Source organism: Lethenteron reissneri, unplaced genomic scaffold, assembly GCF_015708825.2.
Source record: "Lethenteron reissneri isolate LAM-NWPU_2019-01 unplaced genomic scaffold, ASM1570882v1 scaffold_1864, whole genome shotgun sequence".
Taxonomy (NCBI): domain Eukaryota; kingdom Metazoa; phylum Chordata; class Hyperoartia; order Petromyzontiformes; family Petromyzontidae; genus Lethenteron; species Lethenteron reissneri.
In genome coordinates this window covers 1,536,459-1,553,584 of record NW_026891624.1, presented here as the reverse complement: position 1 = coordinate 1,553,584, position 17,126 = coordinate 1,536,459, and the positions used below count along the sequence as shown (strand labels likewise).

General features: G+C 40.7%; 7 non-coding genes across 7 annotated transcripts; all 7 read right to left on the bottom strand.

The window, feature by feature from the left end:
• Positions 1-6,364: 6,364 nt before the first annotated feature.
• On the bottom strand, positions 6,365-6,438 carry TRNAI-AAU (transfer RNA isoleucine (anticodon AAU)). The gene has a single exon. It is a non-coding gene; the product is annotated as a tRNA-Ile (tRNA).
• A 1,701-nt stretch (positions 6,439-8,139) lies between these two features.
• Positions 8,140-8,213, bottom strand: TRNAI-AAU (transfer RNA isoleucine (anticodon AAU)). Its single transcript has one exon. It is a non-coding gene; the product is annotated as a tRNA-Ile (tRNA).
• A 1,550-nt stretch (positions 8,214-9,763) lies between these two features.
• On the bottom strand, positions 9,764-9,837 carry TRNAI-AAU (transfer RNA isoleucine (anticodon AAU)). The gene has a single exon. It is a non-coding gene; the product is annotated as a tRNA-Ile (tRNA).
• A 1,558-nt stretch (positions 9,838-11,395) lies between these two features.
• Positions 11,396-11,469, bottom strand: TRNAI-AAU (transfer RNA isoleucine (anticodon AAU)). Its single transcript has one exon. It is a non-coding gene; the product is annotated as a tRNA-Ile (tRNA).
• Positions 11,470-13,836: 2,367 nt separating this feature from the next.
• On the bottom strand, positions 13,837-13,910 carry TRNAI-AAU (transfer RNA isoleucine (anticodon AAU)). Its single transcript has one exon. It is a non-coding gene; the product is annotated as a tRNA-Ile (tRNA).
• Positions 13,911-14,615: 705 nt separating this feature from the next.
• TRNAI-AAU (transfer RNA isoleucine (anticodon AAU)) lies at positions 14,616-14,689 on the bottom strand. The gene has a single exon. It is a non-coding gene; the product is annotated as a tRNA-Ile (tRNA).
• A 1,899-nt stretch (positions 14,690-16,588) lies between these two features.
• Positions 16,589-16,662, bottom strand: TRNAI-AAU (transfer RNA isoleucine (anticodon AAU)). The gene has a single exon. It is a non-coding gene; the product is annotated as a tRNA-Ile (tRNA).
• Positions 16,663-17,126: the final 464 nt, after the last annotated feature.

Sequence of the window (17,126 nt, the reverse complement as noted above, 5' to 3'; positions counted from 1 at the left end):
GTCAGGTAAGTGCGCATACAATCCTGGAAAGTGCCATGTTAACTGAAAAAGGCGTTAAGCGAAAAGAAATCCACACAAATAATACGATAAGCTTTGGAGAGATACAATGTACTACTCTGAAAACCACACAGTAAGATGGCTGGACAAATAACTGAGGGTATGCTACCGCATAACTATATCATTCCATCTACGATATCATTGTTCCACTCAGTCACGCAGCTCAAGAAAATAGTTTGGCGCTGACCGCTCAGAAATTGCATTTAAATGGTCCGCCTTCCGCGTTATAACGGTGCGCATTCCACGTTATAACGGTGCCCCATGATGCTGGATGCAATTACCAGCGAAACGTCGTACTCAAATTGTAAATGTTGTGGCTTCAACACACCGGTGGGCTAAAGCAGTGAACTATTTGTCTTTTGTCAACGTGACACTTTTTTACTGATTGGCCGTGTCGGGTGGTGGAGGGTTACGACACATTTATAAATAACGCGATCTAAACCCAAAAAAGTTCATTATGAACGGTGCTTCATTATTCATGATTAAATTCGTAATGAAGTCACACTTGCATTGTTTCCATCAGAAACTAGCGTGTCGCCAATAGATGCATCATTCGTTTATTTCGGGGAGATCATCATGTCGGTATGATATCAAATTTTGAAAACAATGATCCTCAAATCATCCTGCATATGCTCTTTACGTTTGCCAAAATTTTGCTTGCTTTTCAATATTTCGGTTTGTTGAAAAATCTAAATGAATTGTCATATTTGCCCATGTGACAACTTGAATTGCTTTGTCGGATGGTGGAGGGTTATGCTGAAACAAAACTACGTTATCCCTACCCGAGTAATTAATCTAAAATAAATTTAATTTGAATAATATTAATCATGAAAGCCTACGAATATAATTATACAGCCAACAGACTGCTGTGTTCTTGCCAATAGAAATTTAAGAAAATCCCAAAAGAATTGTCAACCTAAAAGCTACAAAATAGTATCCTCAAATTCTAACGCACTAAATGACCTTGATTCCTTGCCAGCAGATATAAATAGATTATGAAAAAGGCAAAGGTGCAGCCCTCATCAATGTTTAGCGAAAAACCGAGAGAAACGAGGGCAATGCGCTCACGCGAAGTCTAATCTCTGTTGGTGTTGTCAGTCGATGTTAAATATCCAGCTGTACAAAACAGATGAGTTGGTAATGGTGATGGTTGGTGGTGAGCGGGAAAAAAACCGTGCCACTATAAATAACAAAAATTATACGGTGTGTGTTTGGGTGGTGAGTGGGAAGCAGTAGTGGAGCGGTTCGTGTGCTGTGCTCAGAACCCAGCGACCAGAGTTCGATTCCCGCTCACGGTCAACACCATTGACGATTATCTGAACCGGTCCTGGGCCTCCCCTAGGTCGACTCAGCCTTAAATGAGTACCTGGTGCCACTGAGGAGACAAAGGCGGCCAGACGTGGTGTTGGCCACCCACCCCCTTGTGTGCCATGCCGGCCTTCATAGGTGGTCGCTAACAGCACTTGCCCCAACAATCTGGTATAGGCTATACTGGGGATCTCTGTCTTTGGGTGCTGCAAGGGCGACGTTACTCGAAACCCCATTCACTGAACGTAATATAATTCCCTTTGTGTGAACGCCTTCTTGTACAACTTGTGTGAAACATTAATCCTCTATGGAAAGTACTTTTGTGGTACCTTTGATTATTCTTATAATGTTCGAATATTTATTGGCATGTTGTTCGATTGTTTTGGTTTTCCTCGATATTGTTGGGTGTTTGGCTTATTAAACTCTTAAAATATTAAACCTGTAACACGCTTATGTTTGTCTCTCGTCCCATCCGTGGATTTATCAGCTAATAACTATGCAGAATAATTCACTCCGGTTGTGATAACTTAATTACATGAGATTAAAAAAGGTATCTATGTTGGTGTTTGAACATCTTAACAACACTTAGGGTAAAACCTATTGTTATTTTTACATGCTATATCGTAAATGTAATATATCTTCGGGTGTATTCAATGCACAGTGCATCACATTGTTCTAGCACATGTGTATCTATATTAAATGCATTGCTAGTCTGACCGATGTGCATGGGGCTACAACTCTATTAGCTGCTATGTCATACCGTCTGTGTGTGTCTTCTTAGTGGTAGGAACACCGTGCTGATTGCCTCCGCTTTAACCGTCGCTCGTGTAGGCCGCGCAATGTGAGTTGAGATTTACAACATTTGGAAACCAATAAAGAATGGCAAATTACACGTGGCAATATAGTAAAACATGATAGAAAGTGTTGTCATGGTTTTATGATGAAAAAATAAAATGCCTCCATTTGGTTCCCCATATATGTCCTGGAAGCCTTTAACAAGTATTTTCATTTTTAATCTTCTTAATCTTCTAACCATTTCTGTCATTTCGTTTCTTGTTTCCACAATTGTATCAGGATTGCAGACCAATATCGTATCTTGATCATGAATGTACTCAATGGGAATTATACACAGTGGTCATCGGATGGTCGGCACTGACTTCCAAAAAACTGGGTGGCAGATGGTAGCCTTCTCGTGGGCCACCTGTTAAGTGCCTCACTGCACGACTAATAGCATCACTTCAGCCTTTTTTAAAATCGTGTATATTTTTGATTTCGATTATGTGCAAATCCCATTAAAAAAAACGGCTATAAAGCTATTTTTGACAGGTTTCAAGTAGGGGCAAAACATAGTAATGCAAAGTACAAGAATCACCCAAAAACATACAAATAAAACTAAACCATCCCCATCCGACCAGGCAAAGCCCACTGAGGTATTAACTTGTGTTTCAGAAGCGACCTGGCCACAAGTGATATCTCAACAAAGTGGTTTATTATTTGTACATTTGTAATGAGTTCAACTGAGTCGCAGACGTACTCTTTGGAGGAAACACATTTATTAACACCAACACACGGGGAAACTGCCCCTTAACAAAATAACAACCTATGGTGGTGGACCACCAGGCTAACTACACTAATTACACCGTAACTAGCTACAACGGACCGGACCACAGCTTGAGTTAAGGTCCACGTGTTGGAGACTGTAGGACGTAGAACGTAGATTTCTTCAGGATGAACAACAGCAGCCGGTCCCTCTGGGGGACCCGGCTTATATCCTCTGTGGCGTGGCTGGTTCTGCCCTTAGCCACGACCACCTTCTAGAATCCGAGCAGAATCTCGACCCTGACACGTGACCACCCCTAGCCCCCACTTGGGGGCCCTGTGTATACTTAACCGGTCACGAGTCCTCTGGGGTCAACCAGAGTGCCATGGCCTTTAGTAACCCCATTTCCATAGCCGGCACTTCCGCACTCTATCCTTTAGGGGCCGGCACTGCATGCAGAGCGTGGTGCCATCCAGCACTGTCAGTCAGCGCTCACCGAGCCCCTCTAGGGCTGGTACTGCACCCACATCCAAGTGGTGTCCACCATGTCAATACGTCGCACGCCGTGCCTCTCTAGGGCCGGCATCACACAGTGACTACCGCGATGTCACTACACATTTGTAGTGAGTCCAACTGAGTCGCAGACGTTAACTTGGGAGCAACACTGTTTATTTAACACAACAGGGCCAACATAACAAAACCTACGCTCGGGTCTCGAATGCCCATCTAGCCATGGTACGGCAGAACTAGACACGGATCGCTATCCCGGTCCGGACCACAAGCTGGGTCCCGGACCGCGTGGCTAGAGGCTTCTTCTCCCCGACGTGGATCTTCGAACACCAACACTTTAAGAACCCCGAGCTCCTCCCAGAGCTCTGGTTATATGCCCCCGGGCTGGGGCTGGCTCCGTCCTTAGCCCCGCCCACCTTCCAGGCTCTTCGGGCTCCTTCTTGAACGTTCCCGAGAGCTCTCCGGGACCACGTAACCGCTCCTCGGCCCCCGTCCACCGGTGCCCCCCCTCCATTATCGTCCGGTCACGTGATAACAGGTCAGCCAGAGTATCATGCCCCAGCGTAACCCTGGCTGGCTGACGCTCGTTCTCTCTCCCTCACTGGGAGCCGGCACTGCACGCTGAGCTAACCGGCCACCTCTGTTTGGGTGGTGCAAGATATCCCTCATGTGAGCACGTGCAAATGCCTTTCAACACTCGCTCATAAACTGGTAGAAAGAATTCTGAAAAATGTCAATGAAAACCCGAAAAACTGAGAAGATAAACAATTGACTTGGAGAGATGCCCAATTAAAAACCATGAAAATTAGAAAAATGCAAGAAACTTAAAGGTAGACCTAAAAAACTGATGAAGAAACACATTTTAGTCATAGTTTTAAAATTAAGAAACAGAGAGGATAAACGAAAAACTGGGAAGAGAGCCCAAACATTGAGAAGAAACACCAAGTAACAAAAAGATATTTCAAGCAAGTGTGTGGGAATTCCAAGGCAGTGATGTAAACAACACAAACTGCAAAGGAACTCTAAAAATCCAAGAGATTGAAAGAAAAAAAAAGAAAAAAAAGGAGAGAAAATTCGAACAAACTGATTGATGGACACAAGAAATTGAGACACAATCCCAGGAAACTAAAATCCTGCGCCTAAAAGTGAAAGGAAATTAAAAGAAACGGAGGCAGAATCCTAAGGCATGGTGCGGCAAATCGAGTAAACTTGAGCGATATTCCGTGAAATGAGAAAAATGAAAACCTTCCAGGAAAAAAACCCAGCTGAGAAAGCATCAAAAGCTACATTTTCATGAAAAAGTTTAAATGGAGGAAAAGAGCATCTGACCAGTATGTGGATCGAACCCAGAACCTTGGCGTTATTAGCACCACACTCTAACCAGCTGAGCTAACCGGCCACCTCGATTTGGCCTGTGCAAGATATCCCTCATGTGAGCACGTGCACATGCTTTTTAACAGTGTCTCTCAGAAATTGAGAGAAAGAATGCCGAAAAAATGTTAATGAAGTGAAAGGAAATTACAAAAAAATTAGCCAGTAAAAACAAAGTTTTTCACTATAAATCCTTTATATGCGTGTTCAATGGGCCACAACCCAGCCCACATTGGTCTTTGAAACAGGCGGCTAGAGTCCTCTCGTTCTCTGGCTTGAGATGGCTGCCACCTATGGGTCAGATGATTGCTTGCCACCATTAAGCAATTTGTAATTAAATATAAAAACATTTTCATAAAAAGTGTAAAATTTTGGAAAAATATTTTCACGAAAATAAATTGTCACGCACAACGAGTCTGTGTGCATAATGTCAGCTCGATTGGATCACGGGAAGTCGGTTTAAAAACGACCGAAAGATTTGCACGGTCGTAAGCACGCAAGCAAGTGAACTTAATATAAAGGATTCAAAAATCAAGCAAGTGTGTGGGAAGTCCAAGACAGTGGTGGAAAGAAAGAGAGATTATTCGAACAAACTAATGGATGGACGCAAGAAATTGTGACACAATCCCAGGAAACTAAGATCCTGCACCAAAAAGTGAAAGGAAATTCCAAGAAACAGAAGCGAAACCGAAGAGACGGTGCTGCAAACCGAGACAAACTGATTGATGTTCCGTGAAATAAAAAAAAAACTGTTAACCCGCCAGGAAAAACCCCAATAAGCAGAGAGAGAAAGCATCAAAGAGCTCAATTTTCATTAAAAAAATTTAAATGGAGGAAAACAGCAGCTGGCCAGTATGGGGATCGGACCCAGGACGATGGCGTTATTAGCACCACGCTCTAACCAGCTGAGCTAACCGGCCACCTACTCCAGAGAAACGCAAGATATCCTTCATGTGAGCATGTGCAAATGCGTTTCAACAGTTTCGCTCAGAAATTTGGAGATAGAATGTTGAAAAAATGTCAACGAAAACCCAATAAACTGAAAGGAAATCCAATGAACTCAGAGAGAAACCAAATTAAAAAAAATGAACATTTGAAATATGCAAGAAAAGTGTAGGTAGACCTAAAAACTGATCAAGAAACTCATTTTATTTATAGGTTTAAAATGAAAAAACTGAGGATAACCAAGAAACTGGGAAGAAAGCCCAAAAATTGAGAGGAAACACCAAATACCAACAGGGTAAGTCAAGCAAGTGTGTGGGACATCCAATGGAGTGGTGTCAACAAACGCAAACTGCAACGGAACTCTAAAAAGCCAAGAGATTGAAAGAAAAAAAGGAGAATTTTTTTCGAACCAACTGATTGATGGACCCAAGAAATTGGGGCATTCCCAGGAAACTAAGATCCTGCGCCAAAACGTGAAAGTAAATTCTAAGAAACAGAGGCAGAAATCTAAGAGATGGTGTATCAAACCGAGAAAAGATGAGAGATATTCCGTGAAATGAGAAAAATGAAAACCTGCCAGGCATCAAGAGCTAAAATTTTAATTGAATTTTTTAAATGGAGGAAAACAGCAGCTGGCCAGTATGGGGATCGAACCCAGGACCTTGGCGTTATTAGCACCACGCTCTAACCAGCTGAGCTAACCGGCCACCTCGATTTGGCTGGTGCAAGATATCCCTCATGTGAGCACGTGCAAATGCTTTTTAACAGTGTCTCTCAGAAATTGAGAGAAAGAATGCCGAAAAAATGTTAATGAAGTGAAAGGAAATTACAAAAAAATTAGCCCGTAAAAACAAAGTTTTTCACTATAAATCCTTTATATGCGTGTTCAATGGGCCACAACCCAGCCCACAATGGTCTTTGAAACGGGCGGCTAGAGTCCTCTCGTTCTCTGGCTTGAGATGGCTGCCACCTACGGGTCAGATGATTGCCTGCCACCATTAAGCAATTGGTAATTAAATATTTAAAACAATCCTAAGAAGTGTAACATTTTGGAAAAATCTTTTCACGAAAATAAATTGTCACGCACAACGAGTCTGTGTGCAAAATGTCAGCTCGATTGGATCACGGGAAGTCGGTTTAAAAACGACCGAAAGATATGCACGGTCGTAAGCGCGCACGCAAGCAAGCAAGTGAACTTAATATAAAGGATTTAAAAATCAAGCAAGTGTGTGGGAAGTCCAAGGCAGTGGTGGAAAGAAAGAGAGATTATTCGAACTAATTGATGGACGCAAGAAATTGGGACACAATCCCAGGAAACTAAGATCCTGCTCCAAAAAGTCAAAGGAAATTCCAAGAAACAGAAGTGAAACCGAAGAGACGGTGCTGCAAACCGAGAAAAACTGATTGATGTTCCGTGAAATTAAAAAAACTGATAATCCGCCAGGAAAAACTCCAATAAGCAGAGAGAGAAGGCATCAAAGAGCTCAATTTTCATTAATATTTTTTAAATGGAGGAAAACAGCAGCTGGCCAGTATAAGGATCGAACCCAGGGCCTTGGCATTATTAGCACCACGCTCTAACCAGCTGAGCTAACCGGCCACTTCCATTAGACTTGTGCAAGATATCCCTCATGTGAGCACGTGCAAAAGCTTTTCAAGAGTGTCGCTCAGAAATTTGGAGAAATAATGCCAAAAAAATGTCAACGAAAACCCGATAAACTGAGAGGAAAACGAATTAACTGAGAGAGAAACCCAATTAAAAACAATGAAAATTAGAAAGATGCAAGAAAAGGATAAGTAGACCTCAAAACTGATAAAGAAACACATTTTATTAATAGGTTTAAAATGAAAAAACTGATGATAACCCAGAAATGGGAAGAGAGCCCAAAAATAACGACCGAAACGTCGTGATTTAATTTATTTTAACTTTTTTACCTACGTGACATTACCGAAAAAAACCAGAGAGTATGAATCCTTGCAGTCATGAAAACTTCAAATCTAGAATTAGAGCCCACAAATTGAGAGGAAACACCAAGTACCAACAGAGTAAGTCAAGCAAGTGTGTGGGACATCTAAGGCAGTGATGTAAACAAACACAAACTGCAAAGGAACTCTAAAAATCCAAGAGATGGAAAGAAAAAAAAGGAGAGAAAATTCGAAAAAACTGATTGATGGACACAAGGAATTTGGACACATTCCCAGGAAACTAATATCTTGCGCCTAAAAGTGAAAGGATATTCCAAGAAACCGAGGCAGAATCCTAAGGGATGGTGCGGCAAACTGAGTAAACTTGAGAGATATTCCATGAAATGAGAAAAATGAAAACCTGCCAGGCAAACCCAATAAAGCTGAAAAAGCATCAAGAGCTAAATTTTCATTGATTTTTTTAAAAGGAGGAAAACAGCAGCTGGCCAGTATGGGGATCGAACCCAGGACCTTGGCGTTATTAGCACCACGCTCTAACCAGCTGAGCTAACCGGCCACCTCTGTTTGGATGGTGCAAGATATTCCTCATGTGAGCACGTGCAAATGCTTTTTAACAGTGTCTCTCAGAAATTGAGAGAAAGAATGCCGAAAAAATGTTAATGAAGTGAAAGTAAATTACAAAAAAATTAGCCCGTAAAAACAAAGTTTTTCACTATAAATCCTTTATATGCGTGTTCAATGGGCCACAACCCAGTCCAAATTGGTCTTTGAAACGGGCGGCTCGAGTCCTCTCGTTCTCTGGCTTGTGATGGCTGCCACCTATGGGTCAGATGAATGCCTGCGACCATTAAGCAATTTGTAATTAAATATTTTAAAAAATTCATAAAAGTGTAAAATTTTGGAAAAATCTTTTCAAGAAAATAAATTGTCACGCACAACGAGTCTGTGTGCAAAATGTCAGCTCGATTGGATCACGGGAAGTCGGTTTAAAAACGACCGAAAGATTTGCACGGTCGTAAGCACGCAAGCAAGTGAACTTAGTTTAAAGGATTCAAAAATCAAGCAAGTGTGTGGGAAGTCCAAGGCAGTGGTGGAAAGAAAGAGAGATTATTCGAACAAACTATTTGATGGACGCAAGAAATTCGGACACAATCCCAGAAAACTAAGATCCTGCACCAAAAAGTGAAAGGAAATTCCAAGAAACAGAAGCGAAACCGAAGAGACGGTGCTGCAAACCGAGAAAAACTGATTGATGTTCCGTGAAATAAAAAAAACTGTTAACCCGTCAGGAAAAACCCCAATAAGCAGAGAGAGAAAGCATCAAAGAGCTCAATTTTCATTAAAAGAAATTTAAATGGAGGAAAACAGCAGCTGGCCAGTATGGGGATCGGACCCAGGACCTTGGCGTTATTAGCACCACGCTCTAACCAGCTGAGCTAACAGGCCACCTAATCCAGAGAAACGCAAGATATCCTTCATGTGAGCATGTGCAAATGCGTTTCAACAGTTTCGCTCAGAAATTTGGAGATAGAATGTTGAAAAAATGTCAACGAAAACCCAATAAACTGAAAGTAAATCCAATGAACTCAGAGAGAAACCAAATTAAAAACAATGAACATTTGAAAGATGCAAGAAAAGTGTAGGTAGACCTAAAAACTGATAAAGAAACTCATTTTATTTATAGGTTTAAAATAAAAAAACTGACGATAACCAAGAAACTGGGAAGAAAGCCCAAAAATTGAGAGGAAACACCAAATACCAACAGGGTAAGTCAAGCAAGTGTGTGTGACATCCAATGGAGTGGTGTCAACAAACGCAAACTGCAACGGAACTCTAAAAAGCCAAGAGATTAAAAGAAAAAAAGGAGAATTTTTTTCGAACCAACTGATTGATGGACCCAAGAAATTGGGACATTCCCAGGAAACTAAGATTCCTGCGCCAAAACGTGAAAGTAAATTCTAAGAAACAGAGGCAGAAATCTAAGGGATGGTGTGTCAAACCGAAAAAAGATGAGAGATATTCCGTGAAATGAGAAAAATGAAAACCTGCCAGGCATCAAGAACTAAAATTTTTAATTGAATTTTTTAAATGGAGGAAAACAGCAGCTGGCCAGTATGGGGATCGAACCCAGGACCTTGGCGTTATTAGCACCACGCTCTAACCAGCTGAGCTAACCGGCCACCTCGATTTGGCTGGTGCAAGATATCCCTCATGTGAGCACGTGCATATGCTTTTTAACAGTATCTCTCAGAAATTGAGAGAAAGAATGCCGAAAAAATGTTAATGAAGTGAAAGGAAATTACAAAAAAATTAGTCCGTAAAAACAAGTTTTTCACTATAAATCCTTTATATGCGTGTTCAATGGGCCACAACCCAGCCCACATTGGTCTTTGAAACGGGCGGCTAGAGTCCTCTCGTTCTCTGGCTTGAGATGGCTGCCACCTATGGGTCAGATGATTGCCTGCCACCATTAAACAATTTGTAATTAAATATAAAAAAAATCATAAAAAGTGTAACATTTTGGAAAAATCTTTTCACGAAAATAAATTGTCGCGCACAACGAGTCTGTGTGCAAAATGTCAGCTCGATTGGATCACGGGAAGTCGGTTTAAAAACGACCGAAAGATTTGCACGGTCGTAAGCACGCAAGCAAGCAAGCAAGTGGACTTAATATAAAGGATTTAAAAATCAAGCAAGTGTGTGGGAAGTCCAAGGCAGTGGTGGAAAGAAAGAGAGATTATTCGAACAAACTAATTGATGGACGCAAGAAATTGGGACACAATCCCAGGAAACTAAGATCCTGCACCAAAAAGTGAAAGGAAATTCCAAGAAACAGAAGCAAAACCGAAGAGACGGTGCTGCAAACCGAGACAAACTGATTGATGTTCCGTGAAATAAAAAAAAACTGTTAACCCGCCAGGAAAAACCCCAATAAGCAGAGAGAGAAAGCATCAAAGAGCTCAATTTTCATTAAAAAAATTTAAATGGAGGAAAACAGCAGCTGGCCAGTATGGGGATCGGACCCAGGACCATGGCGTTATTAGCACCACGCTCTAACCAGCTGAGCTAACCGGCCACCTACTCCAGAGAAACGCAAGATATCCTTCATGTGAGCATGTGCAAATGCGTTTCAACAGTTTCGCTCAGAAATTTGGAGATAGAATGTTGAAAAAATGTCAACGAAAACCCAATAAACTAAAAGGAAATCCAATGAACTCAGAGAGAAACCAAATTTAAAAAAATGAACATTTGAAATATGCAAGAAAAGTGTAGGTAGACCTAAAAACTGATCAAGAAACCCATTTTATTTATAGGTTTAAAATGAAAAAACTGAGGATAACCAAGAAACTGGGAAGAAAGCCCAAAAATTGAGAGGAAACACCAAATACCAACAGGGTAAGTCAAGCAAGTGTGTGGGACATCCAATGGAGTGGTGTCAACAAACGCAAACTGCAACGGAACTCTAAAAAGCCAAGAGATTGAAAGAAAAAAAGGAGAATTTTTTTCGAACCAACTGATTGATGGATGGACCCAAGAAATTGGGGCATTCCCAGGAAACTAAGATCCTGCGCCAAAACGTGAAAGTAAATTCTAAGAAACAGAGGCAGAAATCTAAGAGATGGTGTATCAAACCGAGAAAAGATGAGAGATATTCCGTGAAATGAGAAAAATGAAAACCTGCCAGGCATCAAGAGCTAAAATTTTAATTGAATTTTTTAAATGGAGGAAAACAGCAGCTGGCCAGTATGGGGATCGAACCCAGGACCTTGGCGTTATTAGCACCACGCTCTAACCAGCTGAGCTAACCGGCCACCTCGATTTGGCTGGTGCAAGATATCCCTCATGTGAGCACGTGCAAATGCTTTTTAACAGTGTCTCTCAGAAATTGAGAGAAAGAATGCCGAAAAATGTTAATGAAGTGAAAGGAAATTACAAAAAAATTAGCACGTAAAAACAAAGTTTTTCACTATAAATCCTTTATATGCGTGTTCAATGGGCCACAACCCAGCCCACAATGGTCTTTGAAACGGGCGGCTAGAGTCCTCTCGTTCTCTGGCTTGAGATGGCTGCCACCTACGGGTCAGATGATTGCCTGCCACCATTAAGCAATTGGTAATTAAATATTTAAAAAAATCCTAAGAAGTGTAACATTTTGGAAAAATCTTTTCACGAAAATAAATTGTCACGCACAACGAGTCTGTGTGCAAAATGTCAGCTCGATTGGGTCACGGGAAGTCGGTTTAAAAACGACCGAAAGATTTGCACGGTCGTAAGCACGCAAGCAAGCAAGCAAGTGGACTTAATATAAAAGATTTAAAAATCAAGCAAGTGTGTGGGAAGTCCAAGGCAGTGGTGGAAAGAAAGAGAGATTATTCGAACAAACTAATTGATGGACGCAAGAAATTGGGACACAATCCCAGGAAACTAAGATCCTGCACCAAAAAGTGAAAGGAAATTCCAAGAAACAGAAGCGAAACCGAAGAGACGGTGCTGCAAACCGAGAAAAACTGATTGATGTTCCGTGAAATTAAAAAAAGTGATAACCCGCTAGGAAAAACTCCAATAAGCAAAGAGAAAAAGCATCAAAGAGCTAAATTTTCATTAATATTTTTTAAATGGAGGAAAACTGCAGCTGGCCAGTATGAGGATCGAACCCAGGACCTTGGCATTATTAGCACCACGCTCTAACCAGCTGAGCTATCCGGCCACTTCCGTTAGACTGGTGCAAGATATCCTTCACGTGAGCACTTGCAAATGCTTTTCAAAAGTTTCGCTCAGAAATTTGGAGAAAGAATGCCGAAAAAATGAACCCGTAAAAACAACGTTTTTCACTATAAATCCTTTATATGCGTGGCGGCTAGAGTCCTCTCGTCCTCTGGCTTGAGATGGCTGCCACCTATGGATCAGATGATTGCTTGCCACCATTAAGCAATTGGTAATTACATATCATTTTTTCTTCCTAAAAAGTGTAAAATTTTGGAAAAAAATTTTCACGAAAATTTATTGTCACGCACAACGAGTCTGTGTGCAAAATGTCAGCTCGATTGGATCACGGGAAGTGCGTAAAAAACGACCGAAAGATTTGCACGTTCGTAAGCGCGTAAGCAAGCAATCGAACTGAATATAAAGGATTTAATAAGATTTAATAAGTATAACCCGTAAATCTTTTATATGCGTGGTAGCGAACTTAATCTAAAGAATTTCAAAATATATTCGCCTGTGGAGGACGCGGGGATCAATCCTGCGACCTTTGGCATTGGAAGCAAGGGCACTACCAACTGCGAGACTCCGCCACGGCTTGTGGAGGCGTTACGCTCTGGGCTCTTATACTGTGACGTTCAGCCAAAGCGATGAATGAGTTCTATTTGAATATATGTAAAATAAAAAAAAAATTGCCTTAAAAGTGTAGAATTTTTTTTCACGAACATTAATTGTCTGGCACAACGATTCTGTGTGGAAAATGTCAGCTCGATTGGATCACGGGAAGTGGGTTTAAAAACGACCGAAAGATTTGCACGGTCGTAAGCAAGCACGCAAGCACGCAAGCACGCAAGCAAGCAAGAATGCGAACTTAATATAAAGGATTTTAAAAATGTAAACGAAAACCCGATAAACTGAGAGGAAATCTAATGAACTAAGAGCGAACCCCAATTAAAAACAATGACAATTAGAAAGATGCAAGAAAAGGATATGTAGACCTAAAAACTGATAAAGAAACACATTTTATTTATGTTTAAAATAAAGAAACTGAGAGGAAAAACAAAAAACTAGGAAGAGAGCCCAAACATTGAGAGGAAACACCAAGTAACAACAAGGTAATTCAAGCAAGTGTGTGGGAAGTCCAAGGCAGTGATGTAAACAACACAAACTGCAAAGGAACTCTAAAAATCCACGAGATTGAAAGAAAAAAAAGGAGATAAAATTCGAACAAACTGATTGATTCACCCAATAAATTGGGACATTCCCAGGATACTAAGTTTCTGCTCCAAAAAGTGAAAGGAAATTCCAAGAAACAGGCAGAAATCTAAGGGATGGTGCGGCAAACCGAGAAAACTTGAGAAATATTCCTTGAAATGAGAAAAACTGAAAACCTGCCAGGAAAAGAACCCAAGAAGCTGAGAGAGAAATCATCAAGAGCTCAAATCTCTTTAAATTATTTAAATGGAGAAAACAGCAGCTGGCCAGTATGGGGATCGAACCCAGGACCTTGGCGTTATTAGCACCACGCTCTAACCAGCTGAGCTAACCGGCCACCTCTTTTTGACTGTTGCGAAATATTCTTCACGTGAGCACGTGCAAATGCTTTTCAACACTCGCTCAGAAACTGGGAGAAAGAATTCCGAAAAATGTCAATGAAAACCCGATAAACTGAGAAGACAACCAATGAATTGGAAGAGAACCCCAAATAAAAACCATGAAAAATAGAAAATTGCAAGAAACTGAAAGGTAGACCTAAAAAAACTGATAAAGAACGTATTTTATTCATAGTTTTAAACGGAAGAAAATGAGAGGATTAACGAGCAACTGGGAAGAGAGCCCAAACATTGACAGGAAACACCAAGTAACAACAAGATAAGTCAAGCAAGTGTGTGGGAAGTCCAAGGCAGTGGTGTAAACAAACACAAACTGCAAAGGAACTCTTAAAATCGAAGAGATGGAAAGTAAAAAAGGAGAGAAAATTAGAACAAACTGATTGATGGACCCAAGAAATTGGGACACATTCCCAGGAAACTAAGATTCTGCTCAAAAAAGTTAAAGGAAATTACAAGAAACCGAGGCAGAATCCTAAGGGATGGTGCGTCAAACTGAGTAAACTTGAGAGATAAAATCCGTGAAATGAAGAATCCTAAGGGATGAAATGAGAAAAACTTTAACCTGCCAGGCAAACCCAATAAAGATGAAAAACATCAAGAGCTAAATTTTTATTTTATTTTTTTAAATGGAGGAAAACAGCAGCTGGCCAGTATGGGGATCGAACCCAGGACCTTGGCGTTATTAGCACCACGCTCTAACCAGCTGAGCTAACCGGCCACCTCGATTTGGCTGGTGCAAGATATCCCTCATGTGAGCACGTGCAAATGCTTTTTAACAGTATCTCTCAGAAATTGAGAGACAGAATGCCAAAAAATGTTAATGAAGTGAAAGGAAATTACGAAAAAATTAGCCCGTAAAAACAAAGTTTTTCACTATAAATCCTTTATATGCGTTTTCAATGGGCCACAACCCAGCCCACATTGGTTTTTGAAACGGGCGGCTAGAGTCCTCTCGTTCTCTGGCTTGAGATGGCTGCCACCTATGGGTCAGATGATTGCCTGCCACCATTAAGCAATTGGTAATTAAATATTTTAAAAAATTCCTAAGAAGTGTAACATTTTGGAAAAATCTTTTCACGAAAATAAATTGTCACGCACAATGAGTCTGTGTGCAAAATGTCAGCTCGATTGGATCACGGGAAGTCGGTTTAAAAACGACCGAAAGATGTGCACGGTCGTAAGCGCGCATGCAAGCAAGCAAGTGAACTTAATATAAAGGATTTAAAAATCAAGCAAGTGTGTGGGAAGTCCAAGGCAGTGGTGGAAAGAAAGAGAGATTATTCGAACAAACTGATTGATGGACGCAAGAAATTGGGACACAATCCCAGGAAACTAAGATCCTGCGCCAAAAAGTGAAAGGAAATTCCAAGAAACAGAAGCAAAACCGAAGAGACGGTGCTGCAAACCGAGAAAAACTGATTGATGTTCCGTGAAATAAAAAAAAAAATGATAACCCGCCAGCAAAAACTCCAATAAGCAGAGAGAGAAAGCATCAAAGAGCTCAATTTTCATTAATATTTTTTAAATGGAGGAAAACAGCAGCTGGCCAGTGTGAGAATCGATCCCAGGACCTTGGCATTATTAGCACCACGCTCTAACCAGCTGAGCTAACCGGCCACTTCCGTTAGACTGGTGCAAGATATCCTTCACGTGAGCACGTGCAAATGGTTTTCAAAAGTTTCGCTCAGAAATTTGGAGAAAGAATGCCGAAAAAATGAACACATAAAAACAAATTTTTTCACTATAAATCCTTTATATGCGTGGCGGCTAGAGTCCTCTCGTCCTCTGGCTTGAGATGGCTGCCACCTATGGGTCAGATGATTGCTTGCCACCATTAAGCAATTGGTAATTACATATAATTTTTATTTCCTAAAAAGTGTAAAATTTTGGGAAAAAAATTTCACGAAAATTTATTGTCACGCACAGCGAGTCTGTGTGCAAAATGTCAGCTCGATTGGATCACGGGAAGTGGGTAAAAAAACGACCGAAAGATTTGCACGGTCGTAAGCGCACAAGCAAGCAAGCAAGTGAACTGAATATAAAGGATTTTAAAATGTAAACGAAAACCCGATAAACTGAGAGGAAATCCAATGAACTAAGAGAGAACCCCAATTAAAAACAATGAAAATTAGAAAGATGCAAGAAAAGGATATGTAGACATAAAAACTGATAATATAATAAAGAAACTGAGAGGAAAAACAAAAAACTAGGAAGAGAGCCCAAACATTGAGAGGAAACACCAAGTAACAACAAGGTAATTCAAGCAAGTGTGTGGGAAGTCCAAGGCAGTGATGTAAACAACACAAACTGCAAAGGAACTCTAAAAATCCACGAGATTGAAAGAAAAAAAAGGAGATAAAATTCGAACAAACTGATTGATTCACCCAATAAATTGGGACATTCCCAGGATACTAAGTTTCTGCTCCAAAAAGTGAAAGGAAATTCCAAGAAACAGGCAGAAATCTAAGGGATGGTGCGGCAAACCGAGAAAACTTGAGAAATATTCCTTGAAATGAGAAAAACTGAAAACCTGCCAGGAAAAGAACCCAAGAAGCTGAGAGAGAAATCATCAAGAGCTCAAATCTCTTTAAATTATTTAAATGGAGAAAACAGCAGCTGGCCAGTATGGGGATCGAACCCAGGACCTTGGCGTTATTAGCACCACGCTCTAACCAGCTGAGCTAACCGGCCACCTCTTTTTGACTGTTGCGAAATATTCTTCACGTGAGCACGTGCAAATGCTTTTCAACACTCGCTCAGAAACTGGGAGAAAGAATTCCGAAAAATGTCAATGAAAACCCGATAAACTGAGAAGACAACCAATGAATTGGAAGAGAACCCCAAATAAAAACCATGAAAAATAGAAAATTGCAAGAAACTGAAAGGTAGACCTAAAAAAACTGATAAAGAACGTATTTTATTCATAGTTTTAAAAGGAAGAAAATGAGAGGATTAACTAGCAACTGGGAAGAGAGCCCAAACATTGACAGGAAACACCAAGTAACAACAAGATAAGTCAAGCAAGTGTGTGGGAAGTCCAAGGCAGTGGTGTAAACAAACACAAACTGCAAAGGAACTCTTAAAATCGAAGAGATGGAAAGTAAAAAAGGAGAGAAAATTAGAACAAACTGATTGATGGACCCAAGAAATTGGGA